The sequence below is a fragment of the Clarias gariepinus genome, chromosome 1, assembly GCF_024256425.1.
Source record: "Clarias gariepinus isolate MV-2021 ecotype Netherlands chromosome 1, CGAR_prim_01v2, whole genome shotgun sequence".
NCBI classification, from domain to species: domain Eukaryota; kingdom Metazoa; phylum Chordata; class Actinopteri; order Siluriformes; family Clariidae; genus Clarias; species Clarias gariepinus.
This window is the reverse complement of record NC_071100.1, coordinates 3,748,530-3,771,013: the sequence shown is the minus strand read 5'-3', so window position 1 is coordinate 3,771,013 and position 22,484 is coordinate 3,748,530.

Sequence of the window (22,484 nt, the reverse complement as noted above, 5' to 3'; positions counted from 1 at the left end):
CCTAGATTTATTTCCCAGCCATTGGATGCAGAGCATGGTTAGTGCCAGTCCTCAGCCCTGATGGAATATGAGGATTGTGTCAGAAATGGCATATGAGATAAGGGCAGCCAAAGGAAACCGTGGTGGGCAAAAGAACTCTACCTCAGTAAAAGTAGACATTTCCTAGGGCAAACATTACTCAAGTAACATAAGAAGTCCTCCACATTTACATTTATACTAATAAAAGTAAAAAAAAAAAAATGTTGACCATTAAATTTACTGAAGTATCAAAAGTACAAGGCTTGTATTAGCTCACATTTTATGGTAAATATTTCAAAAAAGCTACAGAAAGGGGGACTTCCGGTTGAGCATTGATGGAGTAGGACGTGAGTTTGGGAGCTCCCACCGATTTTGATTAAATTGTTATTCATTTGCGCTTTTTGGCCATAATTTTAGTCCTGTTTTATTCTTTTGTTCGTTGAGTTGAGAGGTTTTACTCGGAACTGCGTAAAATGGCAGCAAAAAATATTAAAACTCGCAGTACTATTCAAACACAACTGAGGCCTAGTTTGCAAGCCGCGACCACATCCTCGAGTGAGTCGTCACCTGTAAAGCCCCCGTCGAGCCAAGCTAATCCGGATATGGATGCTCTTAAAGTCGAGTTGTTAGCCTCGCTGAGGAAAGATATCGCCGATATTTTTAAAAAAGAACTTCAGGATACTGTCGGTGATGTTTTGTCTACTATTAAGTTCGACTTGCAAGCGGTGAAAACGCAGCTGGCGATCGATAAAGCCGCTAATGATGCTATCGTGTCCGAGCTAAAAGGTACGGTCAGGGAGATGGAGCACGCGCTTACGGTGTGCTCGGACGACATAGCCGAGATAAAAAATACTATCAAGTGCCTCACAGCTAACGTAACCAAGCTGGAAAATAAATGTGAAGACTTGGAGTCTAGGTCGCGCCGTAACAATGTTAGGATAGTGGGAGTACCGGAGGGCCCTGACACGTGCACCACTGCGGCCGTGGCCTCCTTGCTAAAGGAGGCCTTTAATCTGGAGAAGGAGCCGCTTTTGGATCGTTCGCACAGGTCCCTCCAACCCACACCTAAGCCCGGCGACCGTCCACGAGCCATTGTATGCAGGTTTCATTACCACACTGACTGTGTTGACATTTAACGTCGCGCTAGAGAACGCCGACAGATTAAAGTTGGAGACCAGTCCATCTCAGTCTTTCCTGACTACACTGCTAAGATAGCACGCGCTCGGGCTGCATTCAATACGGTCAGACAGCAGCTCCGTGGCATTGAAGGTGTTCGGTATGGCCTGTTTCATCCAGCACGACTGCGCATCACATATAAGGGTGTTGAGAAGAACTTTGTGTCAGCGGAGGAAGCCAGTGATTATGTTAAAACTGTGATTTCTGGGTGAGCCTCAACAGCCCTTCAGTTTGGTGTATAATCCTGCTAAGTGTTTACAGTCTCATTAGGGTTAACGCTACATGCGCATTTTTATTTATTATTATTATTATTATTATTTTAACTGTGTTGCTCTAATTACCGTACTGTTTGTTTGCTTTTTTTATTCACACTTTTATATAATAAGACTAAATCGTATATTATACTCTTGTACTCTGGATTAGTCCAGCACAATCTTTTCTATGCTTACTGCATCTATTTGCACAGGACTTGTTTATTTGTATTTTTACGTATTTTTAGTTTTTTTTTTTTTTTTATATAACGTGTTTATAGTTATACGCACACTGTTATACAGTGTGGAAGTCGGTGGGAGTTTTTTTCTCTCTCTCGCTTTTGTTTGTTTTTGTTTGGGCTCCGGTTAGTCCATTCACTTTAGTGGATTATTTTTGCTTTTTTGGGGAACACTGCTGTCTCCTTTGTTCTGTTATGTGGAGACTTTGGGGGTATTTGTGTTTAGGGGTATGTGGGGGGTGGGGGTGTCCCATTTCGGCTCTTTACAACCACTGGCATTTTGGCTGTTGTGTTTTTTTTTATTTACTTATTTTTATTTTTTTTGAATGGTTAGTGGCAATATAGGTCCCAGCATCGCTGGGTCAGGCACGCCTCTTAGATTCATTAGTTGGAATGTCAGAGGTATGGGTAACCCTGTCAAGAAATCTAAGGTTTTTACACACTTGAAACGTTTAAATTCTGATATCGCATTTTTACAGGAGACTCATCTTCGCATTAAAGATCATTATAGGTTATATAGCCCTTGGGTAGGTCAGGTCTTTCACTCAAACTTTTATTCGAAAGCTAGAGGAGTTGCCATTCTCATTAATAAGAAAGTTCAATTCTCATCAACCAATGTTATCGCTGATAGGAATGGTAGATACATCATTGTTGCCGGTACCCTAATGCAAAAAAAAGTTTTGTTGGTAAATGTATATGCCCCAAATTTTGATGATGCTGAATTCGCTAATAGATTGCTGAGTAACATCCCCTCCTTGGACACCCATTTGCTGATCCTCAGTGGAGATCTAAATTGTGTTATTGATCCCATCTTGGATCGATCTAATCCTCGTAATCTGACTCCATCATCTATGTCTAAAATATTTCCAGATTTTATGAGGAAGAACGATCTTATTGATCCATGGAGATTTCGCAACCCTTCAATCAAAAAATTTTTTTTTTTCTCTCAGGTGCATCATTCTTATTCCAGGATTGATTACTTTTTTATTGACAGAACTCTTAGTTCATGTGTTAATTCTTCTGACTATTCTGGTATTGTAATATCTGATCATTCACCTCTGCTAATGGATATTCAACTTTCTACCTATAAACGTAGCCCACCACTTTGGAGATTTAACTCTCTTCTTCTGGCAGATGAATAAAATGAATTCATTTTAAGTTCTATTGAGGAGTTCTTATCCTTTAATCAAAACGACTCAGTCTCATATTCTCTGCTATGGGAGACACTTAAATGCTACCTGAGAGGTCAAATTATTTCTTATTCTGTTCTTGCTAATAAAAAGAATAATGCCAGGCTTAAAGAACTTACATCTGCGATTAGTAACCTTGATCAAAGTTATGCACTCAACCCTTCTCCAGAATTACTGAAGCAGCGTCTTGATTTGCAAGCAGAATTTAATCTAATGTCAACTAAAGAGGCAGAGCGCTTGTTACTACGCAGTCGTGGCTCATATTATGAATATGGCGACAAGGCAAGTCGCTTGTTGGCACATCAGTTACGACGACAAGCCACTTTGCGTTTAATACCTAGTATTAAAAACACTTATGACGCGATTACCACAGATCCCTTGGAAATTAATTCTATCTTTAAAGCATACTACGCTTCTTTATATAAATCAGAATTTCCTACGGACAAAGCTAAAATGAACGAATTTCTTCATAATCTTTCAAACCCTGTTATTGATAGTAATATTGCCGGGCAATTGGACTCCCCATTTTCTGTTGAAGAAGTATCAAATGCTGTTACAGCTATGCAGTCTAATAAAGCCCCAGGCCCTGATGGGTTTCCAATTGAATTTTTACAAAACATTTATCGGTAAATTGGCACCATTGCTTTTATCTGTGTTTAATGAATCCTTAAAAAGGGGTTCATTACCACCAACTTTCACACAAGCCACTATAGCACTTCTTCTCAAAAATGACAAAGATCCAACCTCCTGTGGTTCCTACAGGCCATTATCTCTGCTTAATGCCGATGCAAAGGTGTTGGCTAAAATGATTGCATCTCGTCTAGAGGATGTGCTTCCTGGTATTATATCTGAAGAGCAAAATGGCTTTATAAAGGGACGTCAATTGTTTTTTAATACTCGTACACTTTTTAATGTTATTTACTCAAAGCATCTATCTGAACTTCCCGAATTTGTGATTTCTTTGGATGCTGAAAAGGCTTTCGATAGGGTGGAGTGGAAGTACTTGTTTGCAGTTTTAAAGAAATTTGGATTTGGCGATAAATTTATTTCTTGGATTCGGCTTCTTTATTCGTCCCCTAAAGCCAGTGTTCATACTAATGATGTTTATTCTGATTATTTTGCTCTGGGTCGTGGATGTCGTCAAGGTTGCCCTTTGTCACCTTTACTCTTTGCCATCGTCATCGAGCCTCTGTCCATCACATTGAGATCTTCCTCTGTATTCCAAGGAATCATTCGTAATCGAATTGAACATAAATTATCATTGTATGCAGATGATTTGTTGTTATATATAAGCGATCCTGCACTCTCCATCCCTGCTGTTTTAGGTATTTTGGAGAATTTTAGCTCGTTTTCTGGGTATAAATTAAATTTGGGGAAAAGTGAGTGTTTTCCCATTAATACGTCAGCATTTCAACTTCAACAGTCCGATCTACCCTTTCATCTTAGTCCATCGGGGTTTAAATACTTGGGGATTAATGTGACTCGTTCTCTATCTGGCCTTAAATCAGCTAATTTTACTCCCCTTATATCAAGGGTTACATCTGATATTCAAAGATGGGGTAATCTCCCCCTTTCATTAATCGGTAAGATTAATGTTGTTAAAATGAATATCTTACCAAAATTTTTATTTTTGTTTCAGTCGATTCCCTTATTTTTGCCAAAACATTTTTTTGTCTCACTGGACAAGATTATTGGTTCTTTCATTTGGGGAGGGAAGCCACCTAGGGTTCGTAAAACTTTACTGCAGAGATGCAAATTCAGTGGAGGACTTGCATTACCTAATTTTCTAGCTTACTACTGGGCTGCTCACATCCATAAACTTTGCTACTGGTTAAAATCTTCTGGATCCTCTTGGTGTAAATTGGAGCTATCAACCTGTAAGGGATCTTCTATACCGGCTCTCCTCTATTCCTCTTTACCTATAAAACCCTCTATGTATACGGATAATCAGGTGGTTCTTAACACACTTAAGATCTGGTTTCAGTTTAGACGGCACTATAAATTTGTAAGGACATCTTCCTCGGGTCCTCTAAACGATAACCATTTGTTTCCACCATCACTCTTGGACTCGACATTCTCAGTGTGGAGTGAAAAGGGTATAAAACAATTGGGGGGTAATTGGGGGTGTGTGTTTTTTGAGTGTTTTTGTTTAGTTGTTTTTTTTATAATATATAAATATATTTATTTAGAAAAATGAAAAAAGGTAAATTGTATGTCTGTAACTGCAAGTACTGTATTGTTTTCCTTTTTTCAATAAAAATATTTGAAAAAAAAAAAAAAAAAGCTACAGAAAGGCAAGTGCACAGTTCTCCGTCTCCTGGTGGAAAAATTCCCACTTAAAGTATTACACATCAACATGGTTAGGTAATGCGATGTGATGAGAAATGTAGTTAAATAAAAGTAGAGATATTTGCTGTAATGTCTACTGAAGTAAAAGTAAGTGTAGCTACTACGAAATATGTTAAAAACACATATTTCGAAATATGTACTTTAATACAGTAACAAAGTAAATTTACTCAGTTACCTTCCACCTCTGTCCCTGACAATTATAGTCCATTTATGGACATGATATATTTGTAGACTAATGCACATTTGCACGCACCCTGAACATTTCTGGACATTTATAGACATGTATACTTCATTTCATTTTGCACACTTCTAGTCATTTAATTTCTACATACTTTCTGGATATTTATAGGTGACACAAAAAAACAGGAACCTTCTTACAATCCAATAAAACTGTGATAAAAAAGTGATAAAAGAAATACATTTTATTAGTAGTAATTGAAACCTAAAACTTGTAGAAATACTAAAGTATATTTAACTAAACGTCACTAACCCGCAGTGCTACCACCTGATAATGGCTACCAACACACATTTCAAAAATACCATTTATTCTGTGTCACCTTGTATCTATTTCATTTTACACATTTTCCATATTTTGCATAATTGTACAGTAATTACTGTGTATATTTTGTACAGCTAGGTTTAAATCATAGACATTTTTTCTATATTTCATATTTTATATTTTATATTCCATTCTACTCAGCTTCAGGTTTTAGAAAGGTCTATATATTTTATTTTTTATTTCCATTCCCTAATTTATTTCTATTTCTATTGATGATTTAGATTTTAAAGGTCAGGAGTGGTCGTATACAGATCTGGCCATTAGGAACGCATTTTTCGAGAAAAGGAATCCTGTGACTTGGTGCGGCTGCGCGCGGCAAGCTGTGAAAGTGCCCTTCATTACCTGTAGGGGGCAGTAGTGTTTCAATCTAAAGTATTGTGTGTCTACTGAAGCCGAAAATTAGGCGGCTATTGACAGCAAGCAACAGAGCTCATAAACGTGTCGAGCTCAAACTGTAAATACTGATATGTATTTATTTTTCATTTTCTTCTTTTCTTTAATGATGATACTTGTTTAACTGCGCTTTCTTTATTTAGTATTATTATTATTAGTAGTAGTAGTGCTCCGAATTTATTATTGTTGTTATTATTCTTTTTATTATTGTAACGCACCCACGCGTGTGTGCAAAATTTATGATATGTATGAGTTATGGTCACATCCCCCGTACAATCCTGACCTCTCATTTCTACATGTTTAAGCCTGAAGCTCTTGAAACGTATTTTAGCCAGTTTTTGTGTTCCTATCTTTTTAATAAGCAAATATATGTTTTAAAATTGTACAGTAGATGATAGAATGAGATCTTTTTATTCAGCACACAATAGAAAATATGAAAAACTGAACTTTACTTCATTTTACCCTTCTATACAAACATGACTGAGAAGAAGAAATAGCATGAATACACATGATAATGTGATTTTGGGTTTGTTTTTATTTTTTTCTATGACTAAACAAAAAAAAAAGGAAAAATAATAATAATAATAATAGAGAGAGAGAGAGAGAGAGAGAGAGAGTTTGTTGTTTTTGCTTGTTTCTTTTTAATTCACCTATGTTGTGTTGCCGACACATATCTTGAGTTTTAAGTGTTTTAAAATAGTTCCTTGGCTCCGGAGTACTGAGAACTTTCTACCTTGATGGAGCCAAACACTAGTGAAACAGTGGGATAAGTGCATTAGTGTAACAGGGGATTATATAGAGACATAAAGGGAGTTCTGTTATTCTGCACAATCAGAAGTCCCAGTTTAACTTGAACACCCCTCGTGTTTATTAAGACAACTTTTTAAATTGTTGCTTCATAATGTAATATGAACTTTTATGTATTTTAAAATAACTAACATGGTTTCCTTTAAAATATGAAGAAGAGAAACTTAGCCATAATATGTAATACAATGTTCTTTAATATATAAATATAAATAAAATGAATTTGTGCCCACAAGCCTTAAATAAACAAAATGTAATTATAATTAAATAAATGTTTTATTCATCCTATCCAAATATGGCAAAACATTTTTTTTTTTTTAATTTTGTATTAAAGAAGGGTAAATGTAACCACTCCAGGCAGAAGTTAGGTTGAGGTTTTATAAACACGCTGGTCAATTTTATCCATGTGTTCCTTCACCCACTGAACTCTGGGATTTGCACACAGGTGACGCCCGTTCTTCATGATAAAACTGCAGAAGAGAGAAGATTTACACCAAAATAAACTATAATCCAAACATTTAATCTAACACTCTCACTCATCCTAAACTATAAACATTAGTTTATATTACATCAAATCATTGTTAAATGAGGGGAAAAAATCTTATTTCTCCTTAAAATGAAGCAGAGTTTTGAAAACTTACATGACTCCAGCTTCTTTACAATCAAGCCGGGTTTTATTGTACTCAGTAATAAGATGTAGAGGGATTTTCGCCTCCTGGAATTTAAAACAGCATACTTCTGGTGCATTTGCATCTGTGTAAATAAAATCATTAATTTACTGTATCAGTCACTGTTTGTGAAACATAAGATGATTTTTATATCTGGTAGGACATGTGCTTCTTGATGTATATTTAATTTGTACCCCCTTCCTCCTTAATACTGCACACATTGGTTTATTAATGCTAGTTATTTTCAGCAATGCAGGGGTCGGTCAGTGATAGCTTAGTGGTTAAAGCATTGGACCATAAATCATGTTTCACTAGGTCCCAGTATCAAGCCCCACAACCACCAAGTTAACACTGTTGGGCTTTTGAGCAAGACTCTTAACCCTCAACTGCTCACATGTATAATAAGATAAATAAAAATGTAAGTTGTTCTGGATAAATGTGTCTGCCAGATGCCTAAATGTAAATAAAGATGTCCCACAGTTTGAAGGGGCACTGCGCAGGCTGTAGTGGTGGTAGAGAGGTGGGGTAGGTCTCATTCTATAAGTTAGACTCTACCATTTTATTTACTGATCATGAGTTGGACCAGTGAACATCTGGGCTTTGTTGTTCAAGCATATTATGAGAACAACCATTTTGTGATAGCAACATAGAGTGCTCATGATTGGTCAAAATGCACGTGAACAGGTCTGAAAACGTTTTTTTTCTATGGATTTGTAACCTTCAGGCAACTGGATCCACACTGAAAAGAAAATTATCTGGCAGACCTAGTATCGTTAAAACATCAAAAAGAGCATCCATTCCATTTGGCTCCAGTTGCCGGAATGCATTTTGACAGAACATAAAGTGTGTACAGAATGCTCCCTGTGTCGCTATCACAGAATGCTTATTCTCATAATATGCTTGAACAACAAAGCCCTGATTGTCAGTGTTCCAACTCATGATGGGCACTGCAAACAACCTACCAAATTAGACCTACCCGACCTCTCTACCACCACTACAGCCTGCACAGTGCCCCTTCAAAATGTTGGAGATCTTTATGCCCCAAAAAGATTTAACTTTTTACTTAAAGTCAGCTATCATATTAGTGTCTCCTTGGTGTTTAAGTTAGTGCATGTTAACTGATTTAAATCAATGATCAGAAATACAGATAAAAAATTTACAAAGTAGCATGTTACAAAGGCTGAATGATGAACTTACTGCTGGCTGTAGTGAAAGACTGAATGCAGACGAGAACCAGAAGAACCAGCAGGAATGAACGAGATGACATGACTGCTGCTGCTGCTGATGATGATGATGATGATCTCTGTATGAGTTAAATTATGCTAACACAGGTATCACTTCAGCACTGGTATTATAAGCTGATAAAAGGAGGAGGAGTGTGTGGTTTGAATGAGGGGCAGATCATAGATAAAATGTTCCACTTTGACTCAGAGGACTAAAAATCACCTCTTTTATAGGAAACATGTCTGCGGTTTTCACTTACAGTGAGATAGATTGCCAAATTACAGCTGAATAAAGTAGAATGAACATGAATATATGGAGCTTTATTTGAGTAAATCAGTAAATTAACCAACACATCATATACAATTAACATTAATCTTAAATATGTGTATTTATTAGGATGGCCTGGTGGGAGCCTGGTGGGTGTGTGGCGACTAGGGAATGTGTTAGTGTGTTAAAAGAAATGATAGAGATAGTGATTACACTACATGTTTCCCATGGTATTTGACATCAAATATCCAGAAAATTGCTTTTTTAGCCTGTCCAGTAATTTTGTCAATATAGCATTTAAACAAAGGCAGAAATGTACAGAAAAGGAAGCAATCTGGTATGATAGGATCTCTCCATAGAGACCTGTGGCAGCTTCCAAAGTTCTGGGGGTTACATTATATACCATGCTGATAGCATCAAATTCCACTTAGTCACTAACCTCCACAACAGAGTCTTTGGACTAATGGTTGTGTTCTTAATAGAGACATTACACAGTGCTACTGGTTGTTGTGGATAAGTGAATTTGGAATAAAAGCTCGGTGGGTAAACCTGGACTGATGTTGAGAACAGTATGACTTTCAGATTTCGGTTGCTTTAACTTCAGTTGCAAATTCAGTTTAGCAAAACATTTTTTTTCTCTTAACATACCCATTTAGGGGTATTTAGTTTTAACATTGTTAATTCTGTTATTTTGTTGTTCTACTTATTTTAATTCTGACTCTTGTGCTGGTGTGTGGGTACTTCTGAACACAACATTATACTAAACCACGCCCCCCCCCTTCCATGTTGTAATCTTTTGAGTGAAGTACTGTGTGTGTTAAAGTAGCTACTACCTAAAATAAACTTCCTGTCCACCACTCCCCCACTCTTCTCTAATTCTGTAATTCTGTTTTTGTAAAGCTCTTACACACCACTCCAGGACCATTTCTTTCAATTAAACAGATCATGGAAATACACAATTCATTTGAGAATTCCTGAGTTTTAGGAAACAGCTCTTAAACCAGATACAAAATAAATAATTAGTGACAACGCCTAATTTGTGCAGAAAGAAAACTATAATACTTCCACTGTATTATCTTACACACATACACGGACACACAAACACATGAGAGAGAGAGAGAGAGAGAGAGAGAGAGAGAGAGAGAGAGGTTGCATTATACCATATACAAATTTTAAACAAAGAGGGCACAATTTATCAACTGCCCATGAAACAGCCCACATGCTAGACTTTTTTTTTTTTTTTTAATAACCCGAGCATTTTGTGAAATATGGGCATGCATGTCCCAGCATTATTCTGTACTCATCACCTCATTAAGATGTTGATTGAAGGTAAAGATCTGGTCAGTAAATCTCTTAGCCTGTCTGATTCTTGTTAATAAAACACTTCCACCTCAAAGCAAAAATATTCAGGGCTTTGCTAAAAATATTCAAAGTTAAGATGGATTGGATGTAATAATGCCACTGCTACACTCTACAACTCACTGACTGAAATGTGGCATTGCAGTAAATCAAACAAACAAATGAACCGTCACTTTACCTTTGAAAAGAATCGCAACAGAGCAGTGTTTCTGTGTAGGGCAGAGAGTGTAGGGCACACACACACACACAAAACGCACGAGCGGGAGAGAGAGAGAGAGAGTGTGTACCCGACAGTGTCAAATTACATGTGTGCACACACATAAGAGAGGCTGAAACAGAGAGGGAGAGAGAAAAAGGTTTTTTTTACCTTCTAATGAGACTTTCCTTTGCTTTACACATGTGCACACGTATGTTATAAGAAATATGTTTTATGCACACACACATGTGGTCACAGTGTTATAGTAAACAGTACACGTGAACGGATGTTGATTATACCAGTGATAGACACGCACTAAGACCCAGCAGGGGAGACGATTTAACCACAATTCCGCAGCACAAGAGAGAGAAAAAACGTTGCCTCAGTTGTGATCATGTGGTACTCGTAAATCAAGACTTGCTAGTTTTCCAAATCATTTTTTTTTAGAAATCTTTGCTCGTCTTGTGGAACACTTGTATTGTAACACTTTGTACAATGTTACAATCTGAGGTTTCACTGTAATACTGAAACCAGCAGTCAGGGTCACAGCAAGGTCACCATAAAAAAATTCATTCGTTTTCTTCATGTTCGAGGTATATTTTAACAGTTTTTTTTGTGTGCAATAATTATTAGGATTAAAAGATGGTGTTGGAGCTGGAGGCATCTCTATCAGTGCTTTTGGCATCAAATTTTATTTAGGAACCACAACAGAGTTTTTATTCTAATGGCCACTTAGACCCTGACCTTGTAGACTAGCATAATGATGTGTTCCTGATAGAGACACTACAAAGCATTTGGACAACAAAATAGTTGTTAAGTTGCTCTGGATATGATGGCCCTTCAGAAAGACCCTTAACCCTGACCTTTCATGGTAAACCTGACTTTTCATGTGGGTGTAGGATTCTGACTTTTGTGGTGAGGGTGGGGGTAATTCTGACCTTTATATCATCATTATTTTAAACGCACCCCATTGCATATTGTTATATTTTGAGCCATGTGTGGGGAAACTCACTCTATCAAATAAACCCATGAGCTAATTCACCTCCTGTCCACACCCTTCTTTGCTTATTCTATATTTCCATTTCTGTAAAGCTCTTGCACTCCACTCTATAGCCCACTACATGTGTGTATGTGTGAGATCCTGTCAGTGTGAAACTTTCAATCACCTTAGAGTCTGTGGTAAGTAAAATATAAAACACAGTTAATCATGCTATTAAAGTAAAATGACCAATAAAGAGGTGGTCTGGAAAACTTACTGTACCAAACACAGAATTTCTATAACATCATGTCCTTATGTTTTATACGTCTTATTGCACAGCAGTTCGCTGGGAATTGTATATATTTTCGTAAATAAAACACGGTATTCTACTTTTTATTTATTCATAGTTAAATAATGCCATATACTTAATATTCCTTTTAAAGAAGTTAACATTAGTCTCAGAAAGATCCAAAATGTATTCATCAGCCCATTTCTTAACATTTACAGCAGGTAAAACATATATTAAAGGGGTCATCCAGACACATTTTTCATTAAATGTTATTGATCTTTAGGGTCCTAATGAAAAGTTTGTAATATATTTAATTAAAAATTCTCAATGGTTGTGTAAAAAAAACACTACTTTTAACTGGTAAAAACTAGCTCTGTTCTCAGCAACCTGTTTCAGTACATGTTCCTTTAAATGCTTATGATCTCTGCTGAGCCCGCCCCCCCCAGTTCTGTGGGGCGTGTCTTCACAACACATGTGCGGTATAGCCACGGGAGTGTAGTCCAGTGCGGGCAATGCTTTGGACTGCATTACCCACAAAGCATTGTCCACAAAGCATTGCCCACAAAGCATTGCCCACACGGGCAATGCTTTGTGGGTAATGCAGTCTAAACTGGAAAACGCTGGAATATAGAGCCTGAGCCTGTTTTCTTAAGTCGTTTTTGGTTTAATTTAAGTACGGAACCTACACGGAAGTTTGTAATATCGCCTGACAACGCAAAAATTAAAAGAATGGACATGCATCGACTCAATTTGTCTTACTCCTGACTGCATGGGCATGAATTAACGGGCTGTTACGCTGCCGCGAGCAACAACAACAAAAGCGGAGAAACTTACTAAGAGAGATACGAACGTGATGTGTTTACTGATGTGTTTACATGACTTCTTAATCTTCAACAGACACCGTTATAAACCATCTTACGTTACAAAGGTAAGCATAATATAGTTTTCCAACTACGTACACAGTTTGCAACTAGACAATCACCATAATGCATTGTTTATTATAAACGGGAGATTAGGGATTATATAGAGAGGGATGTTGTTACGTTCCCTCGTGTATTTGTTGTTTTCTTGTATCTGTTACTTTGTCTCCTCTCTCTAAAGTATACTGCAGGTTCAGCACAGTGGTTGTCCGGGGTTCGCCAATCCTCCAATAAAACCAGACCTGTCGTTATAAAAGAGGCGGGGCTCCCTTGACTTGCCGTCAGTCGTCCTGCTTTCTGGCCAGCGGGCGGCTGTCCATTTTGTGTTGACTGCGCTTTGGTTTTGTGGTGAATTTAAGCTTGCCATGTTTAGTCTGTATTCTGTCTTCGGTGGCTATCAGTTAGCCTGATTCTGCTGTAGCTTGTTTAAACCTTCGAACCCTCGAGACGTATGAAACACCTGCTACTGAATGATGTTTGTAATGAACCTTAAGCACTGCTTTGCCTTGATTAATTCAGCTTTATTGTTATTTAAGTCTGGCTAAAATACCCAAGAGAAAGGAGACAGGTAAACTGGTAACTTAGAATTTAGTTTTTTGTTAATAGCAGGTAAGGAGTGACCACCACCTTTGTATTTTTGTTTTATCAGTTAGAGTAGTTTAGTTTGGGCGCCGCATGCGCCGAAGCTTCCGGTTTCTTTTCCACATTTTTTGTTTGGTAGTTAGAGTATTTGGGTTGGGGTTTAGTTATCAGAATTTCTTTTGCTTTTGATGATTTCTTTGTTTTGGTGTCACTCAGTTTTCTCCTTTCCCTTTAATTTCTTTTGTTTTACATTTTTTGAAATTGGTTAAAATAAAACTGCTTTTATCTTTATTCACTTGCCTTACGACTTTCCTTCATGGTTTACCCCTGTGGCAAAACATCTCACTTAAATGTTACAGATCATCCCCATTAACATCTAACACGTAACAGATGTACATAGAGACGAAGCCATAACCATGTTCTATGAGAGTATAAGTTAACTTACACTCCACATTCATCGTGATTATTAGAAAAGGCGATCTGCAAAGATTCATAGAAAAAGAAATTACTCACTGAGCCTGGTGAAGATGAAGCAGGAACACGAAGCGTTAGTACAGATCCATTTTTAGGAGCAGCTTTCTAGTAACCTGCTTTATATTGACCCTCGTTTATAAAGCAGTCTGGTGAAAAATGATTAGTGCAAACATGAAGGCATTTAGGTAGATCGGCGGGGACGTTAGCTTTAAAAACTAGCCACTGCGTCCTCAGCGGCTCAGATGTCGGTAGTGAATGACGACTGCTGTGTTCGCTATTACACCCAATAACTGTACACCACACTCGCTTAGGCGACATTTTGCTCCAGCGGTGAAAAACAATGGCCGACAGCTTCTTCTCACTCGGGGCGGGTCTTTGCTAAAACACCAGTGTCAATCAACTACATGTAGTGTAGGAGCGGCCTCTTGTGGTGTGGCGTCACAGTGACAGGCATTTGCGATTGGCCTGATTTCAGAAGGGGCATGTTATTGTAAAAAATGAAAAGAAAATCACTGGGCGGCTCTTTATCATTGTAGAGTGGTTGTGTACGCACTTGTGTTTGACCCCTTTAAACACGCCTTTTTTTCAGTAAATATATTTCTAAAGGTGCTATTTACATGAAATATTCACCAAATCTTGGCAACAACCCATGCAATGTAAACATGCAAATAAATCAACTCATAGATTTCCGTAAATTAGGTTATGTGTAATAATGAGAAATGATACAGGGAAAATGTTTTGATCATGCTTACTGAAACAAAGGCTTTTGTATGATGTATTTGATATATCATACAAAAGCCTCTGTTGGTAATACCAGCTTCAAGACTTCAAGATAAAAATTCAAGACTTCAGGATAAGAATATACATACATTTATTTTACAAAAACAGACAACTAATAGATTTATTGTTTTCCTATTGTTTTTTGGCAGAACCTCAGCTGAGTCAGTTGTAGGCTGTAAACATGTCAGTATTACCATTCTGACAGCTGTGGACACATCTGTATGTGAAAAGTAGAGGGGGAACCTTAACTGATAGCACAAACTCTTGCCATCAGGATATGTTTCTGCTGCTATAAAGGACATATTTAAAATGATAAAACTTGACTGAATCACTTTTGCTGTGTAAACAAGTAAGCAGTAACAGAACCTCTACTACTTACTTAGTACAGTACATGGACATAGTAACATTGCGTTCGAATGATGAAACTCAGAGAGTCGCACTAACAGTCTAATACATAAGGGAAATTATTTATATAGAAAACAAAGTGGAATTAGTCTGACAGTGACAATTCTATTCATCAAGATGTGTTTCCCTTGATATAATGAACATATTTAGAAGGGTACAACTCAGTTAATTTACCAGTGGTGTGGGAACAAATTAGTAGCAACAGTCTGATATGTGTGGGAACTAGAAAATATAAGGGAAACAGTATCTGACAGAGACAAAGCACAATGTACAGACATTCCCTGTGGTTAATATATAACATTGATTGGATGTTACTCTTTAGGGAAGTAAACAGTAGCTTTATAACTTTGTAACAGTGCTAATACTATGGGAGTGTTTAGGGGAAATGCCGAGTGTAAATGACAGTCATTAAAACAAATATTATCTCATTTAGACCATTAAACACTGATGTAAACCACAGCTCCATGGCATCGCTGTAATATACATCCAAATATGCATTCATAAGAAGCCAGATAAAATGACTATGCTAACCGCATCATGTAATTGGGTTTGTCCAAAATTTTTGTTACTAGGATAGCCAAAGATTAATTGTCTGTTTTTTTTTTTTCTTCCCCTGATTTAAAGTATGTGGAATTATTACTGAAACCAGCAGAGTTGATTAGATGTTGGAATTGATTAGTGGAGGATCAGAGTCACAGCAAGGTCAATTGTCTTTCATATTGTTTCTTCAATAGCTTACTTAATGTTCAAAGCATATTTTAAGAGTATTTCTAGTGTACACTTTAATAATTATTTGGACTACATTGTGGTGGTGGTGGTTTTGGTGCTGAAAGCATCCCTATCAGTACTTTAGGCATCAAATTCCACCAAGTAACCATAACACGGTTTTCATTCTGATGGTCTCTTAGACACTGACCTTGTAAACCATGATAACATGTTCTTCAAAGGGACACTACAAAGGACTTTACATTAAGTTTCTTTAGTTGCTCTAAAAAAAGGTGTCTACTAAATGCTGTAAATTTGAACGGGAGAAAATTAGCCCTAATTTGATTATTCTGGTGTATCCTGGTTCTACTCTCAGATAATTTGGAATGGTCAGATGGTTATGAGTTAAAATCCCACCCATTGCAAACTGTATCTCTTGGGTCCTTGAGCAAGACTCTTAACTGCTCAGATGGTGTACATATTGTTTTTTTTGTTTTTTTTTTCAAGATTTTAGGAATGTGTTTAATCTGCTTTTTCTGTTGCGGTATGTTAAGCTTGACTTTTTTGACATTTCTATCATCAATATGTAGGGTTTACATAATAATCGACCGAAAAACGTAGAAGAGCTGATGGCCAGCATTGAAGCATCCTGGTCTTCCGCATTAAGGCAGTAATTGCTGCAAAAGGGGCTCAAACCAAGTACTGAGTTCATATGCATAATTATACTTTTCAGAGGTCCGATATGTGTAATCCTATGTGTAATATTCTAATTTTCTGAGATTGTGGATTTGGGGTGTGAGGTTTAAATAACAATGACAACGAATGACGGTCGCATTGTCCATTAATAAATGTAGACATTTTAATGTGATGACACAATGCCCAACGCATTCTTTACCATTAATATGTAATTTTTAGCTCTGGGTCAGAGTTGTATTGAATCTTTAACGATTCGCGTGAATTTGATTAACTGAATCAAAATTTATATTGTACACTTTATCGACTACCCGTTTAGGACAATTTAATGTATCTTACCAGTTCTGCTTATCTTGTGGCCAACGATGATAACACAAAATATAGTATTTAGCAATTATGAGCAAGGTAACAAGATTTGGGCAAATGTTTAGCCTTTAAAATACATGACCAAGGCAATAGTTCTTTATAAAGAAACGAGAATTTATTTGACTAATCTACGATGCAAAATACGCTACACTACTTAAACGCACACGCACACACACACAAACACACACACACATATACAAACAGTTTGGAAGGTGAAAATTAATGGAGTTATTCTAGTACTGTTTACTAGATCAACGAAAGTCAAAAGAGCAGAGTCTTGGGTTAAATTTTACGCTTCAGTTAGGAAACAAGCACCAATTTCAGCAAGGTATGCAGCTTTGTTTGTTTACTTCCGTTACGTTTCGTTCTCATCTGTTGGTTCACCTCCAGCGAAGAGAATCACAGCGTTGCTGATTGGTTGGTGCGCTGTTGTAAAGATGACGTCTGTCGGAAAAGCCCTTCGGTGATGCGTTGGTTGCCTGGTTACTGATGGTTGCGCTCTGGAACTTTTCCCAGCCTTTCTTTGTTGCGAAACCTTGGAGTTCTGGCACGAAGTCTCGTTGAGAGTTCTTGAAGAGCGGATGATACCAGCAGTGGCAGTGTGGCACCTGCAAGAGCAAAAGCCCGAGCTGCTTGGAAGATGTTCTAGGTCGCAGTAGTGATGTTAACTTTACTCGACGACTGTTTAGAGTTTTGCCCCTTCGGGGTCAGTCCGTCCCACGGGTGATTGGTCCAATTGGATGTGCTTGTGTAACTTGGTGGTTCCCTCCCAACTCGGGGTGTTAAACTATCCGCTTTGTTTTCCGGATCGCCAATTTACACCCTTGGTTTTGGGGTTTACTTCGAGGCACCTGGTTTTATGTCTTGTGAAGTTTTCTCCAGCTTCGTTTTACAGACACTCCTTTATGATCGCGGATCAGATAAGGTTATCAGGATGGCGACATGCAGGCTGACAGAGGGCTCTGGAATGTGATCAATTGACTGCTCTCTCTTAGGGAGCACTGTTCATCGCTACAAATATTTAAATGCCCACTGTTCTGTATTATTATATTTTGAGCAATGTGGGGAAACTTGCTCTATCAAATGAACTCATGAGCTAATTAACTTCCTTTCCACCTATCCACCCCTCTTCTCTTACTCTATATTTCCATTTCTGTAAAGCTTTTATACTGCAATTTACAACTCTCTACATGGGTGTCTGGAAAACTTACTGTAACCAAAATGTAGTATTTTTTATAGGATTTGTCTGGGGTAAAGGAGCAGATCTGGGGGATCTCATGGACGTAGAATATTATGGTGAACTGGTATGTTTAGATGCTGTTATCCCCACTCTCATTGATCACTCAGGTTTGTTGATGGTGATGTGATTGTTTTCTTTACATCTCAGGGAGCTCTCATGTCTGTGTTTTCTTCTGCCTCTCCCTTTTAGTTATGCTGTTGTAGTTAGTCCTGCCGGAGTCTCTGCTTGCACTCTACACTAAATATACAATCACAATATACATTATGTGACAGCGACCATACTGTACCTAACGTTATCTCTCCTCTTCTGCTCTCCCCTCTCCTCTCCTCCTCTCTCTCTTCCCTTTCTCTGTCAAGCTACACATGGCGTTCTTGAGCTGCCAGTGATCCAGACTCCCTCTGTCCTCTGGACCTGTCTGACCCATCCTGGGGCCCTGCTTCTGGTCGGAGATCTCGTCGCATGGATTCCCCGTGTGTCTCTTTGGGATGCGTCTCGTGTCTGGGGATGGTTTTACTCTACCATGAAGACGGTTCTGGCCTCGACTAGTGTTGACAGCTGTTTCTTTAAGGACTTGACTTGGCTGCAGTTGCCCGATAGTTCAGGATTGGAATTTCCAATAACTACATGGGCTCCATATTAACATCAATTAACATCAACTGTTATGCTGAACTGCCTGCCAACTAACACACGGTATGAATCCAGATCAGTTCCTGCTTTATGTGTTACCCAAATGAGGATGGGTTCCCTGTTGAGTCTGGTTCCTCTCAAGGTTTTTTCTTATTACAATCTCAGGGAGTTTTTCCTTGCCAGTCGCCCTCGGCTTGCTCACCAGGGACTATCTGACCATTTTGATTCATAACCATTCACAATCCATACAAACTTAAATAACTCTTTTGATTGTGTAAAGCTGCTTTGGGACAATGACAACTGTTAAAAGCGCTATACAAATAAAATTTAATTTGTATATTGCAAGTCCTTCAGTTTTGTTATAGTGTTTTATAGTGTTTTATACCTCTTATAGCACAGTAAGTTGACGAGAATTGTATATTTTATTTAGTAAAAAAAAAAAAAAATCCATTCCATTCTCATCCCTATTGATCTCAGTGGAGTCATTTCAAGTCACTTTCTACCATATCGAACTTGCCATGGAACAACTGGATAGCATCAGAGTCCAGGGCACTGTGTATCAGTAGTTTGCTATAAAACTCATTGATAGGACACAGTTCAGAGACTTTAACAGTCTGAGTCTCACAGGCTTCAGCATTGGCCCCACTCTTCTTTATCATTTATCTCCTTCCTTGTCATGCACACTCAATTCGCAACCGGCACTAGAACCCGGAAGTAATGCAGTCGCAAACCAGGGAGTATAAAAGGAGTAAACAAACCACAGCACACTGCTTTGTCATTAAGTTCGCCCATGTCGTCACGGATATTGTCGCCGAATCGTGAGTACTCACTTTCTTGGGTTTGCTTTCAGATTGAGTGTGTATTTATAGGAGGCAGGTTAAATTGTGTTTATCCCTTGCTCCCCATTTGTGAGAGGCCTTAGAACAAATCGCGTGGTTATCCTGCCTATTCGTGTTACTCCGCGTTTGGGTTTACCATCCACGCTACAAAGGGCTAACTGCTAAAGCCACATCTTCTGGTCTACTCAGGTTAGTTCTTGACAGAATGACAAAGCCTTCCGCCGTGAACCCAGCGGATCATGCGCGCCTCTGCGATATGGTGGATCAGCATGCCATGCTTATCAATGCACTAAACAGAGAGATCGCTACTCTGCGGCAGAGCGTCCAAGACGTCAAATCAGGTTGCGGAGCCCCGACAGGAGAACGGGGATCGCTGCACGGCTATTGCTAGCGCGGCAAGTCGGCCTCCCGTCGCGGCGGCCGTGGAACCACAACCCCCCCTCCCCCTTCTGATGTTTTCCTCTCTCTACCAGATAAATGGGATGGCATGGACGGGAAATGCAATATGTTTTTGACGGCTTTAGATCTTGTGTTTGAGTTCAATTTCACCAAGTACTCCACCGATCGGCTGCGCATTGCGCTACTCGTTTCGTTGCTATCCGGGCAGGCAGCTGAGTGGGCCACGGCAGTTCTCAAATCAGATTCAGACACCGCCCATTCCTACAACAAATTCACCCGCCAGCTCAAACATACCTTTGAACACCCTGCGGGCGAGCTGAACACCGACACCAAGCTCTACCACCTGCGGCAGGGAGGATTGTCCGTGAGCCGCTACACAGCCGAATTCCGCACCCTCGCTGTACAAACATCCTGGGGAGACGCCGCGCTCATCCTACTACGAGGGACTGGCTTCAGGCATCAAGGACGAATTAGCCGGACGAGAGCTCCCCGCCACACTGGAGGGGCTAATCCAACTTGCTCTCCGCATTGACCAGCGCCTCCTCTCTCGTCCGAAGCCAGTCCCGAGGACCCTGCCGCCTACTCCTACCTACGTCCACACTTCAACTCGACCACCGGCCACCTTCACTCCCACCATCACTGAACATGTCGGACCTCCACCTCCTGCCATGGTTAACACCGGAGCCAGGGAACCCATGCAATTAGGGCGTGCCTCGCTGACCGTGGTGATCTGTCCACTGCGCCCGGGAAACGCGCAGACCCTGTGCCTGTCATCTCCTCCTCCCGGATCATCGCACCTCTTCAATGGAACTTGGAGACGAGGGTCCGCCAGGCACAGGCATTCCTTATAGTACCATCTTTTATCATTGGGACATTCATTTTAATTGTTAGGCTGTGAAATTCACCTGTAGATGACAAACAACATCTCAAAATTGACAAAAGCGTAATAGAAGTTCTTCTTGTGGACTCTAAACCCCTATTCGCATGGGATTAGTATTATCTCTGAATTGCACCTAACCATGTTTTTAGTGTTTTTAGTGTTTTCAGCTGGCTTCAGAAGGCCAATTCAGTTCATAGACTGCTGCAACATACAATATAAAACCAACACAGACCAAAAATATGAATCAATTTTATAATTACAACTCATCTTTAACCATAATGATAACAACAGGAAAAAATGACGTCTTAAACTTATTTGTTCTGCAACATGACAGAATATATCCGCACCCTAATGATAGCAACCTAAATTCACACCACAGGGAATGGCTTAAATATGCCAATATTGATCAAGCTTTCGTTAAGGACCTGACCTTATTCAGATCCTGAAGGTCATTCAAGGACGTACCAGCAATTTTTCAATAACACATTTACACATTTACACATGTGGCCATTAAGAATGCACGTTTTTTTCCCATGAGATGCCGCAATGCCGTGACTTGTCACAAGCAACATTCAGAAATTTAAATAAATGTGCTGTGCTTCACTGAATATCCACCAGATGGTGCATGGAAATGCGAGAAGCGCATCGAAAAACTAAACAACCCAAGATCATGACAAATCCACAACAATCAAATCCGGCTAACTGAGTTAGCGACGTAAGAAGAATGGACCCCTGCTCGGTCTTGTTGTTCTGCGAATTTGTTGTTCCCCAGCTGTAAAACCAGCTTGATAACTTCACACCTATCGTGAATGAAAGATGAGAAGAGGGATTAAAGTAACTGGGGGGGTTCTGTGTGTTCACCTCAGAGCGCGCTGTCGTGTTGTCAAATAGACTAAAACAAAATAATGTTTGCTTCAACATTGGAAACAATATTGTATTAGGTTAACTTTATTAAAGATTATTCACTTTTGTATTCTTTGTAAAATTTGTCTATTTGCACACACACACCCAGGCATCTTTAAATTTAAACAGAAAATAATGGTGGGCTGGTAGGAACGTTATTTTTTATATAACTTAAGCCGCTGAATGAAGTTAAATATACACAATAAATTAATAATTGCGTTTGCTTTACATTTAAGCACTTGTTGAGCTTTTTCATTTTATATACTATCATATATTTGCCTAATACTGTTTTATTTATATTTTACAACATTACATGCAGTTTGTAATTTACTTGCGATTGTACTTTTAAAATGTAACCTACATACTACAGTATAAAAATATTTAACTACTTCAGCAGTGAATTAGAAATTAAGTCGGTCTGGCTTTTAGATAAAGTTCTTATTTTATATAATTTTTTTATTTAATTAATTATCTTATTATAAATATGATTCTTATTCTCTATATTCTTGTCGAGTCCTTCAGAGCAAGCATTGTGTCAAAAGATTCTGCGGAATCTCTTTCACCTTTCATTCACGATAGGTGTGAACTTATCAAACTGTGTGCGCTGTTGGCAAATACTGTAGGGGGTTTAGATGAATTAAGAAGTGAGAGGACGCCTCTGCTTAAAAAAAAATTTAAAAAAAAGGTTAATGATAGCAATTAAATCAGAC